The sequence below is a fragment of the Emydura macquarii genome, unplaced genomic scaffold (genome assembly GCF_026122565.2).
Source record: "Emydura macquarii macquarii isolate MOO-44397 ecotype Brisbane River unplaced genomic scaffold, CSIRO-AGI_Emac_v2 contig_587, whole genome shotgun sequence".
In the NCBI taxonomy this organism is placed as follows: Eukaryota; Metazoa; Chordata; order Testudines; family Chelidae; genus Emydura; species Emydura macquarii.
In genome coordinates this window covers 16,037,723-16,058,435 of record NW_027130724.1, presented here as the reverse complement: position 1 = coordinate 16,058,435, position 20,713 = coordinate 16,037,723, and the positions used below count along the sequence as shown (strand labels likewise).

Below are 20,713 nucleotides of genomic sequence, written 5' to 3'. Positions count from 1 at the left end.
TGTTGCCCAGGCAGAGCAGTTTGAAATACAGACATCTCAAATACATCTATAACTTCCATTTCAAATATCACACATGAACACAAGTATTATTATCTTACTTAGCACATTATAACCTTCCTAACAGTACCTGACATGGCATATCCCACATAGATTATGATGATTCTGCCATACTGATGTCACCCAATATATTAAATGCCCCCCCACTCAAGCCAGCCCGCATGACACCCCCAACGCGAGACTGGTGTAGAAAGGAGTAATCAGAGCTCCTGAATACACCTCAGGGGCCCCCCCTTTCCAGCCCGCATGACAAGCATTAAGGAGTTTTAGTTTAATTTATGAGCTAGAATCCAATCTATTCCATGTAGTGTAAGATCTGACGTAACTGTTTTAAAATGTTGTTTATTAATTTCACATTAAAAGAAAAACTTGGTGTAAACAAACACTTAATTAGACATTTTGATGGACAAGAAAAGTTCCACCAAATGAGCCTACGTTTAAAAAAGGAAGGTAGGGAAGTGTGTATTCTTGTATGTAGAAGCCACGGTTCTTATATGCACTTTTCAGCCAGATGACTGACAGCTGTCAACAACTGGAGTACAGCTCCCACGAGGCAATGCGGTGGCATACCTGAATCAGTTCAGTTTTCTGACAAGAAATCAAAATCAGACACTTTGTTGCAAAAGAAATGTGTTTTGTTAAAAACCCAATTTTCTACTGAAAAACAGTTTTGATGGAACATTTTCTACCAGCCCTATTGTCATTGTCAACTCTTGTATTTTATCATCATCATGAAAATGCTTTTACTAACCCTTAAGAACATCTGTGGCAGAATTCCTTGGTGACCTCATTTGGCTGTTGACTCTTGTTTTGCTGTAAGCTCCTTGGGTCAGAGAATCCATCTTCCTCTATATTGTAAAGCCTCGTGCACATTTATGATGTGAATAATTGATAATTTATTACTAGTGATGATTAACCTATCAGCCAGTGAAAGAGGCTGATTATTTGGAGGGTCTGGAACTTCCTTTAAGAAACATATCAGCTTTGGAGAAGACCTTTTCAGAAACAGATTTGATGAAGGGACTTTAGACAGAATTGTCACAAAGACGGTGACATCAATGTGTATGTGATTGTGAATACCTTTTAGCATAGCTAAGATTTGGTTACTTTGGTTATATATTGATAAAAAATTTAAAACAAACTATCTTCATTCCTGATTGCTGCCCCTTTCTTTATTTCCTCCAAAAAGCTCTTCCCTAAGACTCTGGTCCAGCGAAGCATATGAGCAGTTCCTTAAAGTTAGTAATCAGTCAATGGGACTAGTTGTGACATTAAATTTAAACTTGTAGTTAAATGCTTTCCTGAACCAGGGCCTAATACAATTTTTCAGGTACAGTAAATAAACCCTATTCCTTGCTTGTTGGGCTCCTGTCTTTCACTTCCATGGCAGTAGGAAGATCCATAAATTTGTCAGGCCATAGGGGATATGAATGCCAAATCTGTATTGGTTTACCCTTACTATAAGTGTGACGCATCACCATATGTACCTTTCTTTCTATCTATATACTTTGAGCTGTTCCTATGTGAAGTTTTCTGGTAGAGTAGGCAGCACTGGAGGAAAACAACTGTTGTTGACTTGCCTCAAAGCTCTGCACCTTTCTCTCTTCACAGTTAATTTTGCTTCTACCAGTAGTTCTGCGAGTAGGTTGTTTTATGTTCCACGTTATAAGTTTTTATGTTCTTTGTTTCAACTTCATAATCTTCAAATATCAAAACAACACTGACCCCTCTTTATTCTTAAAATGTGCTAGAAAAAACCTATCTAGTCCCGCCTTCTCTAGAGGATAGTATCTCAGGGCACTCCACTCTATCTGTCTAACATTCCAAGAATGTGTCTCTAGCAGGTCAGCAATCCAACTCCCCAGCCATTTTAAGTATTCAGTCAGAGTAATACAGCTTAGCTATACACAGGAGCAATTATAAAGGCTCGTTGTCTGTCTTACTACAGTTCAGTGTTAGACATGCCAACTTACCTTTTAAATCTTTGATCCAACAGTGTTGAAAAAATATATCTGTCATTTTCTAAAATATGATGAAAATGTTGATTCACACGTCTGCTACAACTGCCAGGGAGGGAGAAAAAGGAATTTCAGCAACAATGAACCTTGTATCAATGAACCTGTGCCTCATTGGAATAATCTGGCCTAATGGGTCAGTTTGAACTCAACTTCAGTCCTTTGTCGTTTGTTCAAATAGGGTGCATACAGCAAGCCTGGTGGCCTTGGAGTATGGGCCTTCATTTATGGCAGTGAAGTGACTGAGCTCTACTCCCAGGGTAACTAAAGGGATACAACAAAAATCATGGGACCTTTAAATTTTAGAGAGCGCACAGAAAGAAGTCACAAAAATGATTCAAAGCTGGAGAAAATGCCTTACAGAGAGAGAATAAAAGAGTTCAATTTGTTTTGTTTGTAAAAGAAAAGATTGAGAGGTGACTTGATTAGTGTATAAATACAATCAGAAAAAAAATGCCAGGTACTAAAGGAATATTTAATCGATCAGCGAAAGTCATAACAAGAAGCAATGGTTGTAAACTGAAGCTAGACAAATTCAAATTAGGAATCAGGTACAACTATTTTTAAAATAAGTGTGAGGGTCATTAACAATTGGAACAAACTACCAAGGGTAATGGTGGATTCTCCATCTCCTGCTGTCTTCAGATCAAGACTGTATGCCTTTCTGGAAGATATGCTTTGGCCAAATAAATTATTGGGCTTAATATAGGGGTAACTGGGTGGAATTCTATGGCCTGTGTTACAGAAGATCAGACTAGATGTTATAAAAATCCCTTCTGACTTTAATATTTATTAGTCTATGAATACTAATATTAATAATAATCTAAGAAAGAATACCTGCAAGAAAGAGGTATAAAGGAGAATCATCTCTCATGTGAGATGGCACAAACAGGGACACTGACTGCCATGCTTTAATAAATCAATCATTTATTATGTAAAGATGAAATATCAGATTCACTTATCTTTTTTATCATTTTTACCTTTGAAATTTAGTGCAAATTACTTTACCCTATTTTAAACAATTTAGCCCCATCTTTTCCAGGCACTTTAAGTACTGCATACTAGTTTAACAGCTTTTTTTAAACTAGGAGTTTGGATATATGTTTTTAAACTCAGTTCTTATACTATAATCATATATAAATCTGGGAACTGTTAGCCCCAGAAAGCCCAGATGATCTCATCAGTTGGGATACAGCATGGAGAAACAGACGAACATATTGAAGGGTTGTCTTTTATTAATAGCATCTTCTTCATAGAGATCATCCAGTTCTTTGCTATGAAGACATATAGCTGTACTGCACTGAAAGCCATTTAATTGAAACCAGTCATATGAGAAAAAAAAACAATATTTGAGCAATAGCTGCAGAAAGTGCTGTATACTAGCATAGCAAAAATTCACAAAACTAAACAGATTACCCAGCACTAAAATGGCTCATTTCCTTAGAGAAATAAAGAATGGTCCTCTAGGAAGAGAAATGCCAGATCACAGATTATCAAAACACAAAAAGAGCATTCCTGAACATCCATACAATTGACAGACCAAAAAGAAAACTGGAATGAAAATGAAACACCCAGTTAAATAACTGAATGGTTTATATTTAAAATGCATTCTTGAGAAACAAAAGCCACTAAGTAAAGACTATTGGCTCTCATTATTTAGCTATAGCTCTGTGACAGAATATACCAGTGTCCACACTCTACTTACTATTATAACAATGTTGTACAAGGTGTATCTTGTAAGGTATTTAAAAACTCATAATTTGCTGATCAATAATATCCTTAAAAATGCACATAGCAGTGTTATTTGTGAAGTTATAAGCATATACTGAGATTATCTCTAAAAGTATGTTTTCCAGATAAATCTGAAACTAGTTCCTCAGAGACAAAGGGCAAGCTGATGCATCAGTCAAGTGTAAACAAGGCTGATGGACCATTACCTGATAAGTGGCCATTCTTTGACAGGAAAGGGTGCAGGGGCAAAAATCTACATCTTAGCAAAGAAACAGCATGGAGTTCCCTTCCACACCGACTGCCTGCCGCCTTGCTTCCACACAGAAATGCTACTCAAAGGAGGGGCAGGACTATAAAAAGAAGGAGTTGACATCCCTCTTTCCTTCTGTTCACCTCATTCTCCACACCGGTAAAGACAAAAGGAGACAGCCATTGGACCCTGGGGGAGGGTCCTGACCTGAAGAGTTTGGTCAGTAACCTTCCTGGAAGCATGTGGTGAGAAATCTTGCTTGAACCTAATATAGTTTGTTAAGTTAGGCACTATTGAGGATTTTATCCTTATTTTTCTTGTAACAATTTCTGATTTTCATGTCTCATTTCTTGTACTCATTTAAAATCTCTCTTTATAGTTAATAAACCTGTTTTACTGTTTTATCTAATTCACTGTGTTCAGACTGAAGCGTCTGGGCAACTATTTAAGGTAATAAACTGGCATATTATTTCTTTAAAGGAAAAACGGAGTAAATATATTTGTACTGTCCAGAAGAAGGCTGGGCAGTACCGAACATATATTTCTGGGGAAAGAACCAGGACTAAACGTGTGTTGGGGTCATCCTGCAATATAACTAAGGCTGGTGAGAGCCAGGGAGTAGCTAGTAGATTGCAGTTACACACACACACTCAAGGTGTGGCTTGCATGCTGGAAGGCAATTTGTGAACGCTTCAGTTGGGAGTAACTACAGCAAGGCATTGTAAGGCACCCAAGGTTGTAAGGCAGGGTGACACAGCCTCTCACTAGACTGGACTGTACCCCTGATATGTCACAAACTCTGGGAAGTATAGCTCCACTTATGAACATATTATAATGAACCTCTGTGTTCTCTGAGAAAATACCGCCTGAAATGGATGTACAGAGAACAGATTGATCAGCCAATGACATGGACAACTTATGTCATATTGAATTTACTGTGCTATTAAAATGTAAACAGTGTATGTAAACATGTCAGTGTAAAGAAAGATCTTGAAATATATGTTTGTAGCTGGATAATTCTGAAGGGGATGGTCTGCAATTTTGAACAAATTTCAAAGCACATTAGAGATATGATTTAGAATGAATCCTAGTCACTAGACCAAGATGTCCTTCAAGACATGTGCGTGTAATGGCACATAAAAAAGATGCCTGTTAGATCCATCCAGGGAGAGAGAGAGAGAGAAAGAGAGACACGCACACATGCATGCACGTGATGGTATCAGGGGCCAAGTATCTTAAATAGTGTGAGAGCAGATACTTAACTCTAGTTGTTTGTTAAAGACCAGAATAAAAGTCACTTGACAACAAACATTTTGGTGGTTTGAGACACAGAACAAGCTGCTGGGGAATGTGTACACAATGGGGACTCCTGTTTGCAGCCACATTAAAGAATTATCTCCAAGGCAGACTAAAGAAGAACACCCCAAGACTCTGGAAGATAAATCTGCACAAAAGGACACAGTTTCTGCTCTTTAATACCCTCCCTCCTATCAAAACCCTTGTTTTGTTTTTTCCTTTAAAAGTGACTTCAGTGCTGAGGAAAGTTGCAGCTTAATAGCCCTGAAGACTGAGGTCTTGTATTTTTTGACAGAAAAAAATACTATATGAACAACAGCCATGAAAGCTTTGCCACCTATGAGTAAAATCTTGGTTCCATTAAAGTCAATGGCAAAACTTCTATTGACTTCAATGGCAGCCAGGATGTCACGCCATGTTTTTAAACTCCCCTCCCCACTGTAATCCATGCTCTCAAGACAATCTACTATAATATGCATACTTGGGGCTACAAATTTAAATCCATATGCAAGCTAAAGCTAGTGCAGAATGTGGGTATTCAGAGTGTCTCACCACAAACATCTTCACTCAGTGCTCCAGGATCTGCATTGGCTGCCTGTGGGTTTCTCAGGCAGAGTTTAAGGCTTTATATTGAACTATAAACCCCCGATGACATTGGATCTACTTACCTAAGACAGCCTTTCACTCTGTGACATACTGAAAGCACTTCTGCAAGATCTGCAGAGGTGCTTGAATTGGACGCAGCATAAAAGGAGGCTTCACAGAGGGGGTAATCAATACATTTATTTAGTTATTGCCAGGACCCTTTGTATAATTATCTAGTTAACCACAAGCCATACAGTTTTCTTACTCCATAGAGTAGAGCTTCAAGGAATTAAATTATTTAGCATCATTCCATGACTATATGAGTAGTTTTTGAAAGAGACTCTTTGCTGCTTATGGTCACTGCCCATTACTTTGACAAATTATATGATCTAAGGATGAAAAAAATGTCTGTCTCTAGTGTTTTATAAGTGTGTATGTAACGGGGTGGCACACACCTCTCACGAGCACCCCCTGGTTTGGGTATGTATCTGTATCTCTTTCAGTCTGTGGTGACCCTTTCTGGCAGTTTCTCTGGCGGTTTCTAATGACTCATCTCTGTGGTTGAGTCACACACAGTCTGCATGGAACACAACTCAAACAGACCCCTTTCAGGGTGTTAGTCCAACAAAGTCTTTAAGTGCTCTAGCCCTGGTGGGGGGGCCATACCTTCAGCACTTCCTCCCTGGAGCGTCTTCACTCACTCTGGTCTCGTCTGGCTCTTAATATTTCAGATCCCCTTCTGGGGGTTTATCCATGTCCAATTATAGGCCACTTCCCCAATGGCCTATGAGGTGGATTTGGGCCTGTCCACTACTCCAGGTTCCAGCCCAGGAACCCTAAGTATAGCAGCCACACACCGCTACGTCCCTTTAACGAAACTGCTTTCAGTTTCCTGGGCCACTTCCATGTGACCCCAGCATTCACCAATGCTTCACCCTTATCTCAAGGCTATTCTATGTTCAGGCCCCATAGCTAGCCAGGAACTCTATCTTGCTCCCGTGGTCCCTGCCAGCCCTGAGTTGTCCATGGTGATGCAGTCCTTCCCCCCACTAGGAGCACCCTCTTCACTCCTCAGGTTCCCAGCAGCAACTGCCTCTTGGCTGCACTGCAGCTCCTTTTATATTAGCCTGCAACCCTCTGACTGATTAGCCTCTTACAGTCTCTCCCCAACTGGCTGTTTTCCTGCAGCCTCTGTAGGCCACTCAGAGGACTTCTCTACTGCTCTTTTTCTGGGACGGGTGTAGCAGGACCCTGAGGCCTCCAGCAGGGTCATAATGCACAAGCAAAAACATTATCACAAATGATTTTGCCAGCAGTAAGGATTTTTTTTCTAAAAACACATATAGCAAATGGTACCAGTAACTACAGGATAACTGGTATTTGAATCTCTGTAAACTCTGTTAGCCAGACACAATAGGCAGGCTAATCAGTAACATCAACATCGCTCCAGAATATGCATCTGGTTATAAAGTCTTTACTATTCTCTGCCCCTTGAAAGCACAGAAACAAGAGATTAGAATGATTTTCAATAAGTAACCACACTCCTATTCCAGGGAGTTAATACCTGATTAACATGAGGGTTACTAAAGCATAAAGAAGTTCACAGGTAAATTATTTTTCCTGTCTTTGTTCTGAGATATAGACACAGGTGCAGTCAGAATCTCTGAAGGATTTCAGTGCTGTCTCTGGGAGGTTAGCATTTGATTTTCCTGGCTATGTGGTATCATAAAATCCTTTTTTGCTTGTACAATGGCTGTCAAACCCTATTTGACATGGATTTATTTTGATATGTCCTTAAATTTCACTCATTTGGTGAAGATATGTTAGCATGCCCTTGTAATTTTAATACTTCATACATTTATGTTGCACAAGAGAAGGAGCAGGGTTCTGTGGATAGGGCACTGTACTGTGACCCCAGAGACCTGAGCTCTAATCACAACTCTGACCTTTGGAAGAATTTGGTTTACTTGCTTTCCCTTTCAAGGCCTGAATTTCCCCACCTGCAAAATATCAGATACCTTGCAAGGTGCTTTGAAATCTACAGGTAATATAGAGAAGCTAAATATTGCTTATACTATTGTGTTATTGCACAGTTTATACACTCATGAGGATGACATGCTAGAGCAAAAGGCAACTCCAAATCTAATGGAACAAAATCTAGGTATTTGCAAGGGATAGATGAAATCCCATTCTTCCAGGATCCCCTGTTTTCATCATCTATGTCCCCCCCTCCCAATAAATCTAAAGTCTCTACTTTGCAGCAAATTAGCTTCCAGCCGAGGTGGACTGAATACAATGGCCTCTAGAGCCTGTCATCATCACTCTGTGACTAGGCCAAAGGAGATTGTTATAACTGGAGAGTAAGGCTTTATCTGCCCAGATGAAATTTCCTGGCATAGTTCTAGCAGAATAACCATTCTGCTATAGCTATTCCAGTATAATTTAGCTATTCTGATATAATTCCCCAGTGGGGACAGTGTATTTCAGAATCAAAGTGATGTTATTATAATTACTCTGCTTTGGAATCACTTTTATTCCAGAATAGAGTGTCCACATGCGATAGTTGTACCACATAGTTAGGGTGGAATAGTTATTCTGCTATAGTTAGGAAATTCCCCACGCAGACAAGGCTAACACAGCATTCTCCCCTTCTCTGCAGGGAGATGTGCTGCCTCCATATAGCAAACAACAGATGAGCTCAAGACTTGAGTTTGAATCCCCACATGCCAGTGGATGGTGTTGGTGCCACAAGGCCACCTGGCTAGCCCATAATTAGACTAATCTAATTCTAAAAATGTAACCAAATAATCTTTGCACATGTTTCATCTGTGTAATTACAATGGAATTACTAATAAGTTATCTACTGCTTACATGCAATTATAGCCACTTTGCATGTGTAACAGGAGTCTTAACAAGCAGGCTATAAACAGACTAAGTGGAAAGGTTTCCTATGGTGGGGATAAATCAGTAGATATATTTAAACCAGGGAATTTAAGAAATTGGGCCTTCCAGGAAGAAATGATTCCCTTGTTTTGGGAACACGGGACAAGATTTTCAGACTGTACCTTTGAAAGTACAATGCAGCAGCACTCAGCAGTGTGGACTTCTGGCACTAAGGGGTTGGAAAGAGAATTCTGTGATCACCTCTGGGGAATGTTACTGATATCTTTTCCAGATAATGTACTGGCAATTTGCAGCAAATGTATTTTGAATCATGGCCTATCACAAGATTACAAAAACTGGTGCAGCAGAGAAAGATAGGAGGTGGCAAACTGCAATTTTTTTCAGCAATATGTATTAACAGGAAATTCTACAAGCCAGCTGTCGGTGAGCATATAGGTAATTATGGAACACACTGCATATCACATGGCACTGAGGAAAACCTCACTTAGCCACCTGTATCTCACTTTAATATACAGAACTGTCACCTATAGATTTTCAGAACTGATCATTCCTGTAGCAGATTCCCTAGAACTGTAAAATATAAGAGCCTATGGTACCACAGCTGCTGCCTCATCTCAGTGTAATGTTGGCTTGGTCCTGCCGAGAAAAGTTGACTGCACCTGTTCTCGCTCTGTGCTGGGGCCCCTCACCTGGCCCCTTTAAGTTTCCTGTTGTATCCAGGGGCCAGAAAGCACCTGGATTTTCCCACCCAGAAATTCCTCTTGGGCAGCCCCCAGTTGCAGGGTGGGCCTGGGGTTGAAAGGAGATGTCTTAAGGGAGGATGAGGATGAGAGGCAAGGCAAGAGGAGGGTATGTGACCACGATGCCTATGCTTCAGATATTCTGGGCTCCAGAACCGTGGAGGCTGTTTCAGATAGATGTATGTCAGATCATCCCCGGTTTGCTCTACCTCAAGCCAGGGACTCAAGAGGCAGCTACAGGTGCTAAAGTGGCACAGAACCTCCTTTGATCTTCTTCTCCATCAGGCTGTGCCCATTGACAGGCACAGCTCAGAATCAGGGCCTGAAGGTGGTGTACTGTTCAAAGTTTGTCTATTGCTCTGGAAGCTATTAGAATCCCCTAAGAACTGAATATTGTCCCCTAATGGTGGCAATACTGCCAATAGTCTGAATAGTTCTGTCCTACTCTTGTGAGGGCTTTGAAGATAGACATATCCCAAATCAGAAAGCCATTTAAATTCTCTCCCATTTTATTTATCCCTAAATACAGCCAAGACAGAAATATTTCCCATTTTAATTTTTCACTGTAAAGTCAATACATTTTTTAAACAATTATGATATATTCAACAACACTAAGAACAATTTGTGACAATTTCACGTTATAAGAAATTCAACCATCATCCATTTAAATTTCTTTGTTTGGTGTTATAAATATTCTAGTGTAATAAATAATGCTTTTATACAGAGTTCAGACTAGACTCCTGGGAAATCCTATTAAAACTCCTATTTACCAAAGTCAGTTAAATTTATGGCTTGAAATCATATCCAATTGCAAAATACCAGAATAAAATAAAAGCTTTTTGTTGTTTTTACTGTTTCCGTTTGTTGAGAAACAGTTCAGTATATATGTAATGAAAGGACATTTAGGGGGAGATTCTAGGGAATCTCTAGGGGAGAGTCTAGGACTTTAAATTACCTTTGTGCTGTCTGGATTCTGAATGATTGCACAGGCCAAAATGAACAAAGAGATGCTCTAATTTATCACCTCTCTCAGGCTACCTGTGTAGTCTAAGAGCAAGGTCCCAGGGGAGAATAGTGGCAGAGGACCCAGAATTACAACTCCCATGCATTGCACAGAAGCTGACACAGAAATTAATGTCAGCTCAAAACATTTCAGTTCAGGAATGTCCAAAAGTTTTATTTCAATCAGAAATGTCAAAATTAAACATTTTAACATTTTTCAATTGAAATTTTTCTGAATTTTTCATTCTGTGAAGAAGTTTGATGTTTTGACTTTTTATCTTCATTAAAGATGAAAACAAATGTTGAAAGATTGGAATTCCCCACAGGACAGAATTTCTGTTTTTTTGGTCAGCTCTAGACATTATTTTCATCATGACTCTTTAAACATGCTAAATTACCTAGCTAATTGGGAAGTATAAAATAAATTTCCTCTGAGTAGTTGTCTCTCCACTTTTTGAAAGTCCATATATATATATATAGGATGCAAAAGGTATTGACATTTATATTCAGCCAATGGGTTTGGCTATATATATGTGACCTAACACTTTTATATAAGGGAAGGTGGAAACACAAAATTAATTATGAGTGTAGAACTGTAAGTTTGAAATCTTCTCAGTTTTCTATTTATAAACATGACCTTGTAATTTGAATCTTCAAAAGCCAGTCTGAAGTTTACTGTGGGTACTTTGTGTTCTATAAATCTTTAGCATCGATCAGAAAAGTCACCCAATTACTTGAAGGGCTATCTAGGCCCTGATTCAACAAAATGCTTGACTATAGATTTAAGTTCCACTGAGTTCACTGGGACTTAAGCATGTGTTCAAAGTTAAGCACATGCTTAAGTGCTTTGCTGAATAGAATGGACATAAGTACATGCTTATGTGTTTTGCTGAATCGTGGCCACATAGAATAGCACATAGACACAAGTCTGCTAAGGTGCAACTGCTATTCCCATCAGTGGTAGTTGTACTCATATAACCGAAAGCAGAAGTTGACTGTGGTAAATAAACAATTTATGTAGCTTGAGCACTTAAGCTACTAGTCTTGTTATGTGAACAGAACTCATGAAAAGGGTATCAATGAAAGGAACATCCATAAAAAAAATACCCCTTAAACTGTGAGAAAAGAACTGCTAAAATCTTTCCTATACTCCAGTCATTGCAAATCAAGGCTATACAGTGAAAACCTGTTAAATGAAACCCGAATACACCTGTTAGGCAAATGAAACTAACCGAGGGTGAAATTGTAAATTCTATTTTAAAAATATACACCCCCAAAACTCCCTGCTAAATGAATATATATTTTAGTACTACATATTTTAACATGCTTTCTCTATATATGTTCCTCTACTGCATACAGTATATAATGAAATCCCTCTCAGTAATGGATACAGGAATAAATCTGTTCACCAGGGTATTAATGTTACATGAGTGCAAACAGATCAGTATTCCTTCTTTGTTATTTTAAGGGATTTTTAGTTCATTCACAAAGGTATGAAGCTGGAAACTACTCCTGTGTTTACTCACAAACCAGCTACATGGGGCAGCAGCACTCCCATCTTCCCCACACTGCCCATCCAACATGTCCTAATCCTATTCTTAAAGGCTAAATACAGGCATGAATTGTAATGGTGAGGTTAGGAAGAAGCCTTGGTCACCTTCCCTTTTTCCCTAACAGTGAAGGATTGTTCTCTTTTATGTAGTTATCTGTGCTTTCTCCAGTGGATTTTCAAATGACCCATCCCTTGTCTTTAGGGAGAAAGGCCCACTGTCCAATAGTACAGGCTGTTAAGAGATGTGTCTTTCTATTTAACTTCAATGTTATTGTACCCAGTTTTATCACAAGTTATATCTTCTTGGGCCTTGCTAAAACTCTGTCTCTCTTTTTGGTGTTTATACCACTGACCTATATTTATACATTGTTCTCATATCGCTGCCTTAATCATTGGTAAGCCAAACTATTTGCATTTAATTTTTAATTCTCTCTCAAAAATTAGTATATTCTCCTTGTTTCCTCTCTCCCTGGCTCACTGAATGTTGCTTCAGGCTTTGGCCCATCTCATCCATTGGCTAACACATCACTGAAGATGTAGTCTGGGTGGGAGCAAGGCTGGTAGGGGAAAATGGAGGCATGAATACCCAGGAATACAACTCTCCATAGGTTTTGTTGCAGCTCAGATGTATGCAGAGATTAATGTCAACCTGATTCAAAAGGAAACATTTCCATTGGGGAATGTCAAAATATTTTATTTTAATCAACTCTCAAATGTTTCTACATTTCTAAAATTTCCAAACATTTTTGAAGTTTTAATTCTGCAAAAAGTTTCGATATTTGACTTCTCATCTCAATTCAGGACAAAATTTAAAAGATGAAAAATCAAAATGAGGGAACATTTTGTTATGGGTCAGAATTAATCTCTTTAACAATCTGAGTCACTGCAGTGCTTCATGGGAGCTGTAGTTCTGGATCTCTTATGCCTCCATTTCCCATATGGACCATGCTCCTGGCCAAACTACATCTCCTCTGATACAATGTGGTGTCTCCCTGTAGCTGAGCTGTTGTGGTGCATTATTGGAGCAACTATGGAGTTGCTATCAATGCCTCCATAATACATCACACCCCAAATAGACATCTCATGCTACTGCAACCAATATGAAATTTAGTTTGGTGATGAATGAGCAAAGCTTTTTGCTGAAGTCATTGGTTGATTTGTTAACTCCACCCATAATAAATAAATAAATAAATAAATAAAATAAAATAAAATAATAATAATAATAAATACAATACAGTTCTTATCTAGCTCTTTTCATCCATCAATCTCAAGTGCTTTACAATGGTTGGGAAGCATGAGAATTCCCATTTTTACATGCAGTAACAGATGCACAGAGAGATTAAATCCAAAATATCAGGTGCATTAGTTTGAATGTTTCTAATTTTAGACACCCCGAGTCCTCATTTTTAGAGATGTTGAGGTCTCACAATTTTGGTGTATCTTGGATCTGGTATGATTAATAAGTAATGCATCTGGGAGTCAGTAGCGGTCAGACCAGCAATAAATGCTCATGAAAGATGTTTTTCAACCATCAAATTCCAAATGGCTGCTGCTGAAAGAGTCATAGATTCATTGATTTTGCGGCCAGAAAGGACTATTATAATTATATAGTCTGACTTCCTGCTTAACACAGGTCATAGAATTTCAGGCAGTCAATTCTGCCTCAAGCGCATAACCTCTGTTTGAGCTATAGCATATCTATTGGAAAGATGTCCAGTCTTAATTTAAAGACTTCTAGTCACAGAAAACCCACCAAATCCTAAAGTAAGTTGTTTCAGTAGTTAATTATCCTTGCTGTTAAACATTTGTGCCTTATCTCTATTCTGAATTTGTCTAGCTTCAACTTCCAACTATTGGATCTTGTTATGCCTTTGTCTACTAGATTAAAGAGTCCACTACTATCAGAAATCTTCTCCCCACATAGATACTTATAGTCAAATCAAACCACAACTTAACTTTCTCTTTATTAAGCTAAATAAATTGTGTTTCTTCATTCCTGCTGCTGTACTAGATGGGAGAACCAATTTTATGCCAAGAATTGCACAGATCTCAGGAAATCAGTGGGTTAAGGAGACAATCTTTTGTCATTTCCCAGTGGAATGGAATTTCTTAGCAGGAAAATATGTTTAGGGGTATCATGTGGTCCCTTAAATGCAATTTCTATCATAATTGCCATTTGGTAAAATACGGCCAGAACCTCTGCTGGTGTAAACTGACATAGATCCACCGAAGTCGATGGAGCTTGCCAGTTAACACCAGCTAAGGATCTGATCCATAATCTCTCTCTTTTTTTTTAAATACTCAAATTGAATCAGAATGAATAAGGAAGGAGAGACTGTGAACTTCACACACACGTAAGGTACTCATGCCATATTTTTGAACATTTAACAGTAAAGAACTCAGGGTATATAAAGCAGTTTTATGTATTCAATGAAGTGCTAAAAAGAGTTAAGTTAATGCAACATTTTGGTTCCTCTATATCCTTCACTTCTTGTGCATATGCTGATTTTTCCATTAGCATATATAGTCATATATGTTATATGAAAGACACACAAAATGTGACCTGCTTGTTCTGAATTGGATGTACAATGTCCTTTAGATCCACAGGTTAACAATGCTCAGACACACAGGAAGTTACTGTTGAGACCTTCTAACTCCACAAAGGAAATGATCATGAGGCACACAGAGAAAGGATGATTGATATTGAAATACCGGAGCCATCCAATAACAAGTTACCCCCAGCTAAACTGAGTGAACTCAAATGCCTACTCTCTCAAACAAGTGAATGAGGATTAGACAGAGTCAAATGATTCATTACAACTTAATTATCCAATTAATTTAGCCCCTTCCCTCTTTTTTCATTCCTGGTTTCTACATATATTTTTTATGTTTGTAAGTATTTGCTGACTGGTTTTGAAGAATTTTCAGCTGGTGGGTTGTTCACAAATAGTCCATTTATGCTATTCACTGGATGGGCACCTATTAATTGCAATGCCATCTTTAGCAGGTCAAAACAAAAATATGAAATATAAATAAATATGCAGTGCAGAACTAATGTTGTCCCTCCTCCCCTCACAAATCAACTATAAGGTGGGAAAACCAACCTCTCCCATCCAACCTCTCTAGGTAGAATGGAAAAAAAATTATTCCTCCCTATTCACCATTTTGTTGTAAGAGACCCCACCTTCCAGATACAAAGCCCAAAAATTCACTTTCATCCAGTCCACTCTACACATATAGGGACTGATTTCTAGAAACTTAGCTCCCATTGGCCTGTGCCTATACCAGATATGACTGGTAACAGAGCTTACTTATACACATTGGATGTGGTCATCATAAGATTCTTTAATGCTCCACCAGGCATGACTAAGGTCAGCTTTAAATAAGGTCTAGTGCACATAGTGCTCTCTTGTGGCCAGAACAATATAATAGAGTTTAACATTTAAGTTCTCCTTTAAGTTCTATTAAGTCCTTTAAGTTCTATTTTCCTACTATTTACAATCACACAATCTTTGAAGTTCAGTACATATCAGTCTGCTAAGTGTCTCTGAATTGTATTGGTTTTTCAATTTCAAGACCAGAACATGTAACAACTTGGTCATCTGGTTGTCCATGAGTCATAACGATTGGCAGTGGTTGGTCTGGAATTCTTGAGTCTTCTTTTTATTCCATTTCTTCCAGAGTTTGTTTTTCAGACAGAACAATCAACAAAACAAACTGTAGATATCAATAGTTTCTGCTGCATTCTCTTCTGTCTGTTTCGATCACATATGATTTGGGCCCTGAATTCTTTTCTTTACAACAGATGGAGTTGTCCATCCTTTTTCTCCATCCAATTTGACATGAACATGGACATGAACACTAGGTTCTAGACCAGTTCTTTAACTGAGTGATGCCTGTTGTAAAAGTGTTCATAGGCTCTTTCAGTCTTTTTATTTGATTTGGCTACTTTCTTTATGTCTGGCCACTTTGCAGATAAGTTCTTTTCCAAAGCTGGAACAGTAGTTCTGAATTGTCTTCCTATCAGCAATTGTGTTGGACTACATCCAGTAGCTGGTATGAATGTTGTTCTGTAACTCAGAAGAGCAAAGAATAGATCTTCCTGCTGTAGGATTTTCTTCACTGTCTGTAGAGCTCTCTCAGCCTCTCCATTCACTTGTGGGTAATGGGGCCTGCTAGTAATATGATCAAAATCGTATTTTGTTTGCAATGACTTAAATTCTGTTGCAGTGAATTGTGGTCCGGTGTCCATTACTAGTTGTTTTGGAATACCGAAGTGAGCAAAAGTGCACTTCAGTTTCTCAATAACACTGCGACATGTTATGTCTTTCAAGTACAAGATTTATATATATATCTGGAAAAATAGTCCATGATGACAAGGTAATGATGTCCTCTGAATTTAAATAAACCTGCAGCTAGTTGCTTCCAAGGTCTGTCCATTAGAGGTGTTTGTCATTAAAAGTTGTGTTGTGTTCTGCAATGTCTGTTAGTTCTGCAATGTTCATATGGAGATACTTTCTTCTTTACGTCCTTGCTGCTGCCTTGCCACCACATCAACTGAATTGTTCATTCATGACATTTAGTTAATCCTTGATAACCTTCATGATGAGGTTTAGGATTTCGCCTCTCATTTTGTTTGGAATTATGACGTAATTGCCTTTAATCATAAATCCATTTGACTCACCTAACTGTCCAATACCACAAAGTGGTCTCATGTCACATCATTTAGATACTTGGGCCAGCTGCTCCTAATGTAACTTAGAACTTCCTGAAGTTGTGCATCTGTTGAGGTTGCTTTTTGTAGCTGGTGTATTCTCTTTTCTGACGTTGGTCTGTATGTGTCCACAGCATCCACATGTGCATTTACATCATCTTTGAGCTCATGGGTAGTGTCTGCTACTACCAGATTTTTTCCCAGGAACATATTTAGCAATTGGGTTAAATAGCATTAACCTTAGCAATAGACGTTGGTATCTCAGTGGCGTTTGATACAGGTCTTTTCTGTTGATGAGGGTTACAAACAGTTTATGGTCTGTTATGAGTGTAAACAAATCCAGTCCACACACAGCTATCTGTAAAAGCTTTCACATGCCCATATGCTTGCCAGGCACTCCTTTTCAATCTGTGCATATCGTTTTTCTACTTCTGTGAGGATGCAAGAGCAAAATGCAAGTGACTTTTACTCAGAGCAGTATTGTTGCAACAATACACCATGTAGGCCACAGCTGCTTGCATCTGCACTGGTCACTGTGGGTTTTTTCACATCAAAGTATTTGAGAACTGGAGCTGTTGACATAATTTCTTTTACTTTTGTGACAAGAACATCTTTATTTGGCCCCCATAGCCAAGATATGTTGGACTTTAACAGCCCAACAATGATTTTGTCATTGTAGAATGGTCTTTTAGGTATTAACAAAGATAATTTACCATCCCCTGAATATATCTCAGTTCTGGTACATTAGTCAATGCATTCAATTCTCTAATTGCTTCTACTATCCCAGGACTAGGATTGAGTCCATCTTTGCTTATTGTCTGTCCCAAAAACTTGATTTGGGGTAGGTGGAAAATGTATCTTTCCTTGTTTAGCTTCAGTTCAGACTGATTGATTAGGTTTAAGACTTTGTTGAGGGTTTTGCTATGTTCTTCCATTGAAGATCCATATATCAGAATATCATCCATGAAAATAACAACAACTCCATTTGTGTTCATTAACAGTTCTGCTATTTTTCTTTGGAAATTTTCAGGTGTTGGTAATCCCCAAAGGTAATCTTCAAAAGCAAAATCTCCCAAAGGGTGTGATAAATGTCAGGTTAGCACTTTGGCTAAAGGAATTTGCCAGAATCCACTTGAGGCATCCAGCTTGGAGAATACTGTAAGTCCTTTCACTTTGGGAAGGAAGTCATCTGGTGTTGAGAGGATATATTTTTCTCATAACTGCTTCATTAAGCCTTTTAAGACCCACACAGATTCATATTTTTCCATTTTTCTTTGTAACCAGTACCACTGGTGCATATCATGCTGCTGGCTCAGAGCCTCTCAGTTATGCAACTCACTCCACTCTCTATAACTTAGTTTCTACTTTATGAAGTAATGGGATAGGAATCCTGTGAGGGATAGGTAAGCTATATGGTTCACCATTGTCTCAAGGTTAATTGTACTGAATCTCCTTTCAAAAATCTAGTATCACCAAATATTCCATTGAGTTCTTCCACCTTTCTCACTAGGCTCATCATGGCTGCCATGCTGTGGCTGAGAAGGCTATTGGTCTGTGGTCCTTTGATTATGTACACTCTTTAATGCATAGCTTTTGTCTTTGTAAGTTGTCTCTGTGGTGAACTGCCCATGCAGTTTAGAAGACATCCAGGGCTAATCAGAGCTGTGCCAGGTGACTTCGCTCTGGGAGGGTTTAAAGGTGATTGTAAGTCCCTTCTGAGATGACAGTGACATCTGCTCCTGAATCAATTTTAAAGTCAATAGTCTTGCCATGAATATTCTGCTTCAGTCTCCAAGCAGGCTCTATGTCATCACAAGTGATAGATCCCAGAAATGAACACTCTTGGTTGTCTGTAATTTGACTCAACTCCCTGACTGCTTTGGTGCAGCAAGCAGCTGCAAAATGTCCATATTTCACACATTTATTACACAACGTGCCTCTGGAGGGACACACATTGTCTCTTGGGATATAACTTGTTCCACACCTTGTGCACATAGGCTGGAATGTAGCCTGGGAGTTCTCTCTCCTTGCCTTCGGGGTTTTATGATAATGACTTCACACTCAAGTGTCTGTTTACAGTTTCAGTTTTTTCAAGTTTGTCAAGTTGCCCGAGGGTTTGCCGTCAAAAACTCAGACTGCTTTGCTCTCTTTATAGCTGTGGCTAGGGTTAAATCTCTCTTCAATTGTAGCTGCTGTGAAAAGTTTTTATCTGTCAAACCAATAACCAGCCCATCTCTGATATTTTCATATTTTGAATCCCCTCCCCACCTCCAAAATCAGTTTTCAGCCAATGTGTGCAATGCTTTTATAAAACATTCAACATTTTCCTCTTGTTCTTGAATTCTCTGGTGTAAACATGCTCTTTCATAAACCATATTTCTCTGAGGTATAAAGTATGCATCAAACATAGCCAAACCCTTTCATAGTCATTTTTGTGACTATCTTCAGTAAAGTCAAAGTATTTAAAAATATATTCTGCCTGCTTCCCTACAGCATAAGTTAAAGAAATACCTTTATACCTTCATTTTTTGTGCAGCTGATAGCAATGTGAAATCTTGCAAAATATTGTTTCCAGTCTGTCCATTCTGAAGGTTTATCAAAACTGGAGTTTTCTGGGTTATGTTGATGAGATCCTGCAACTTATGTTGTTTTGTTCCTTCTCTTTGTGTTCTTAGGCCTGGTTTACACTTATCTTAAAATTCGGCGGCAGTCGATGGTAGTTACTGTGCTGCGCTACTTGAAGGGGTGGTTTTAACAAGTCGACTTCTGGATCAATTGAGTGGGTCTTCACTGACTGCTCAATCAATCCAGATAGATCAAATTTGCCGCCATCAGTGAAGATGTACCCTTAGTTTACTTCTGATACCATGTCATGTTTCTATATCAGATATGGACTGGTTACAGATCTTGCTTTTACTTGCCAGTTATGTTCATTATAAGATCCTTTAATCCTCTGCTAAGTCTGGCTAAGGTTAGCTTTATATAAGGTATTGTACATATACTGTCACCTAGTAGCAGACCAGTGTAATACAGTATAGTAGTCCATTACACCCATTGATTTAAATTAGAGTTGTGGGTGCTTGGCAGGGTTGCCAACTGTCCGTAAATTTACAGACAGTCAGTAAAAAAACTGTACAATTTTAACAGTCTGTAAACCCATAAATAAATGAAAATGTCTGTGAAATTGGATAGAAATAAAACATACTGTATTTTGACATTTATTGTCATTGTTCAGAATCACTTCTTGTACCATAAAACTACACTGACCATGACTTTATCAATTTCCTGTTTTCTGTAATTGCATATGCCAAAAGAACCCGATTGATCAATTAACTGCAGCTAAAACAATTGCATAATTCCAAATTCCTGTGTACAGAATATCGCGAGTGAGTACATACTTTTGTGACATTATTGTATTATTTATGGTATTTTTAGTGATGTCAGTAAACAGTTTACCGTGTCAGTAAAAAAAAATTAAAAAAAAAAATCAACCTCAGATCTTCATGTCAGTAAAATCTAAAATGCAAGGTTGGCAAACCTGGCTGCTTGGCTCTTATGAAAATCAGCCCCATTGGACCAGAAGCTGAAGGTTTTTTTGTACACTAATGTTTGCAAATGTGCAGCTCAATGAATTCACGTCTTGGAAAAACAACACTGAAAATCTCTATTACATGCACAGGTACTGTTTGCAAATGGCCAATATTTTACTGTGTAAAGGCTTTTGGATCATTGTTATTCTCATTTTCCTAGTGTCATCATAGTAAATTGCCTGTGAATCAGACTTCAAAAGAGGAAGCTTCTCAGACAATGTTCTCTGGCCCTAACAGCAGAACCTAAGTTTGACTTTCAGAGCAATACCTCCCTCTA

The 20,713-nt window shown here is 38.5% G+C and overlaps 1 long non-coding RNA gene across 1 annotated transcript in view; it reads right to left on the bottom strand.

Moving 5' to 3' along the window:
- Positions 1-389: 389 nt before the first annotated feature.
- LOC137148173 (uncharacterized) overlaps positions 390-20,713 on the bottom strand; it is a 39,532-nt gene continuing 19,208 nt past the window's right edge. The window contains exons 2-3 of the long non-coding RNA XR_010918459.1: positions 2,031-2,120; positions 390-645 (exon numbers count right to left, since the gene is read on the bottom strand). This is a non-coding gene — a long non-coding RNA (uncharacterized lncRNA). The remainder of the gene's footprint in view (positions 646-2,030; positions 2,121-20,713) is intronic.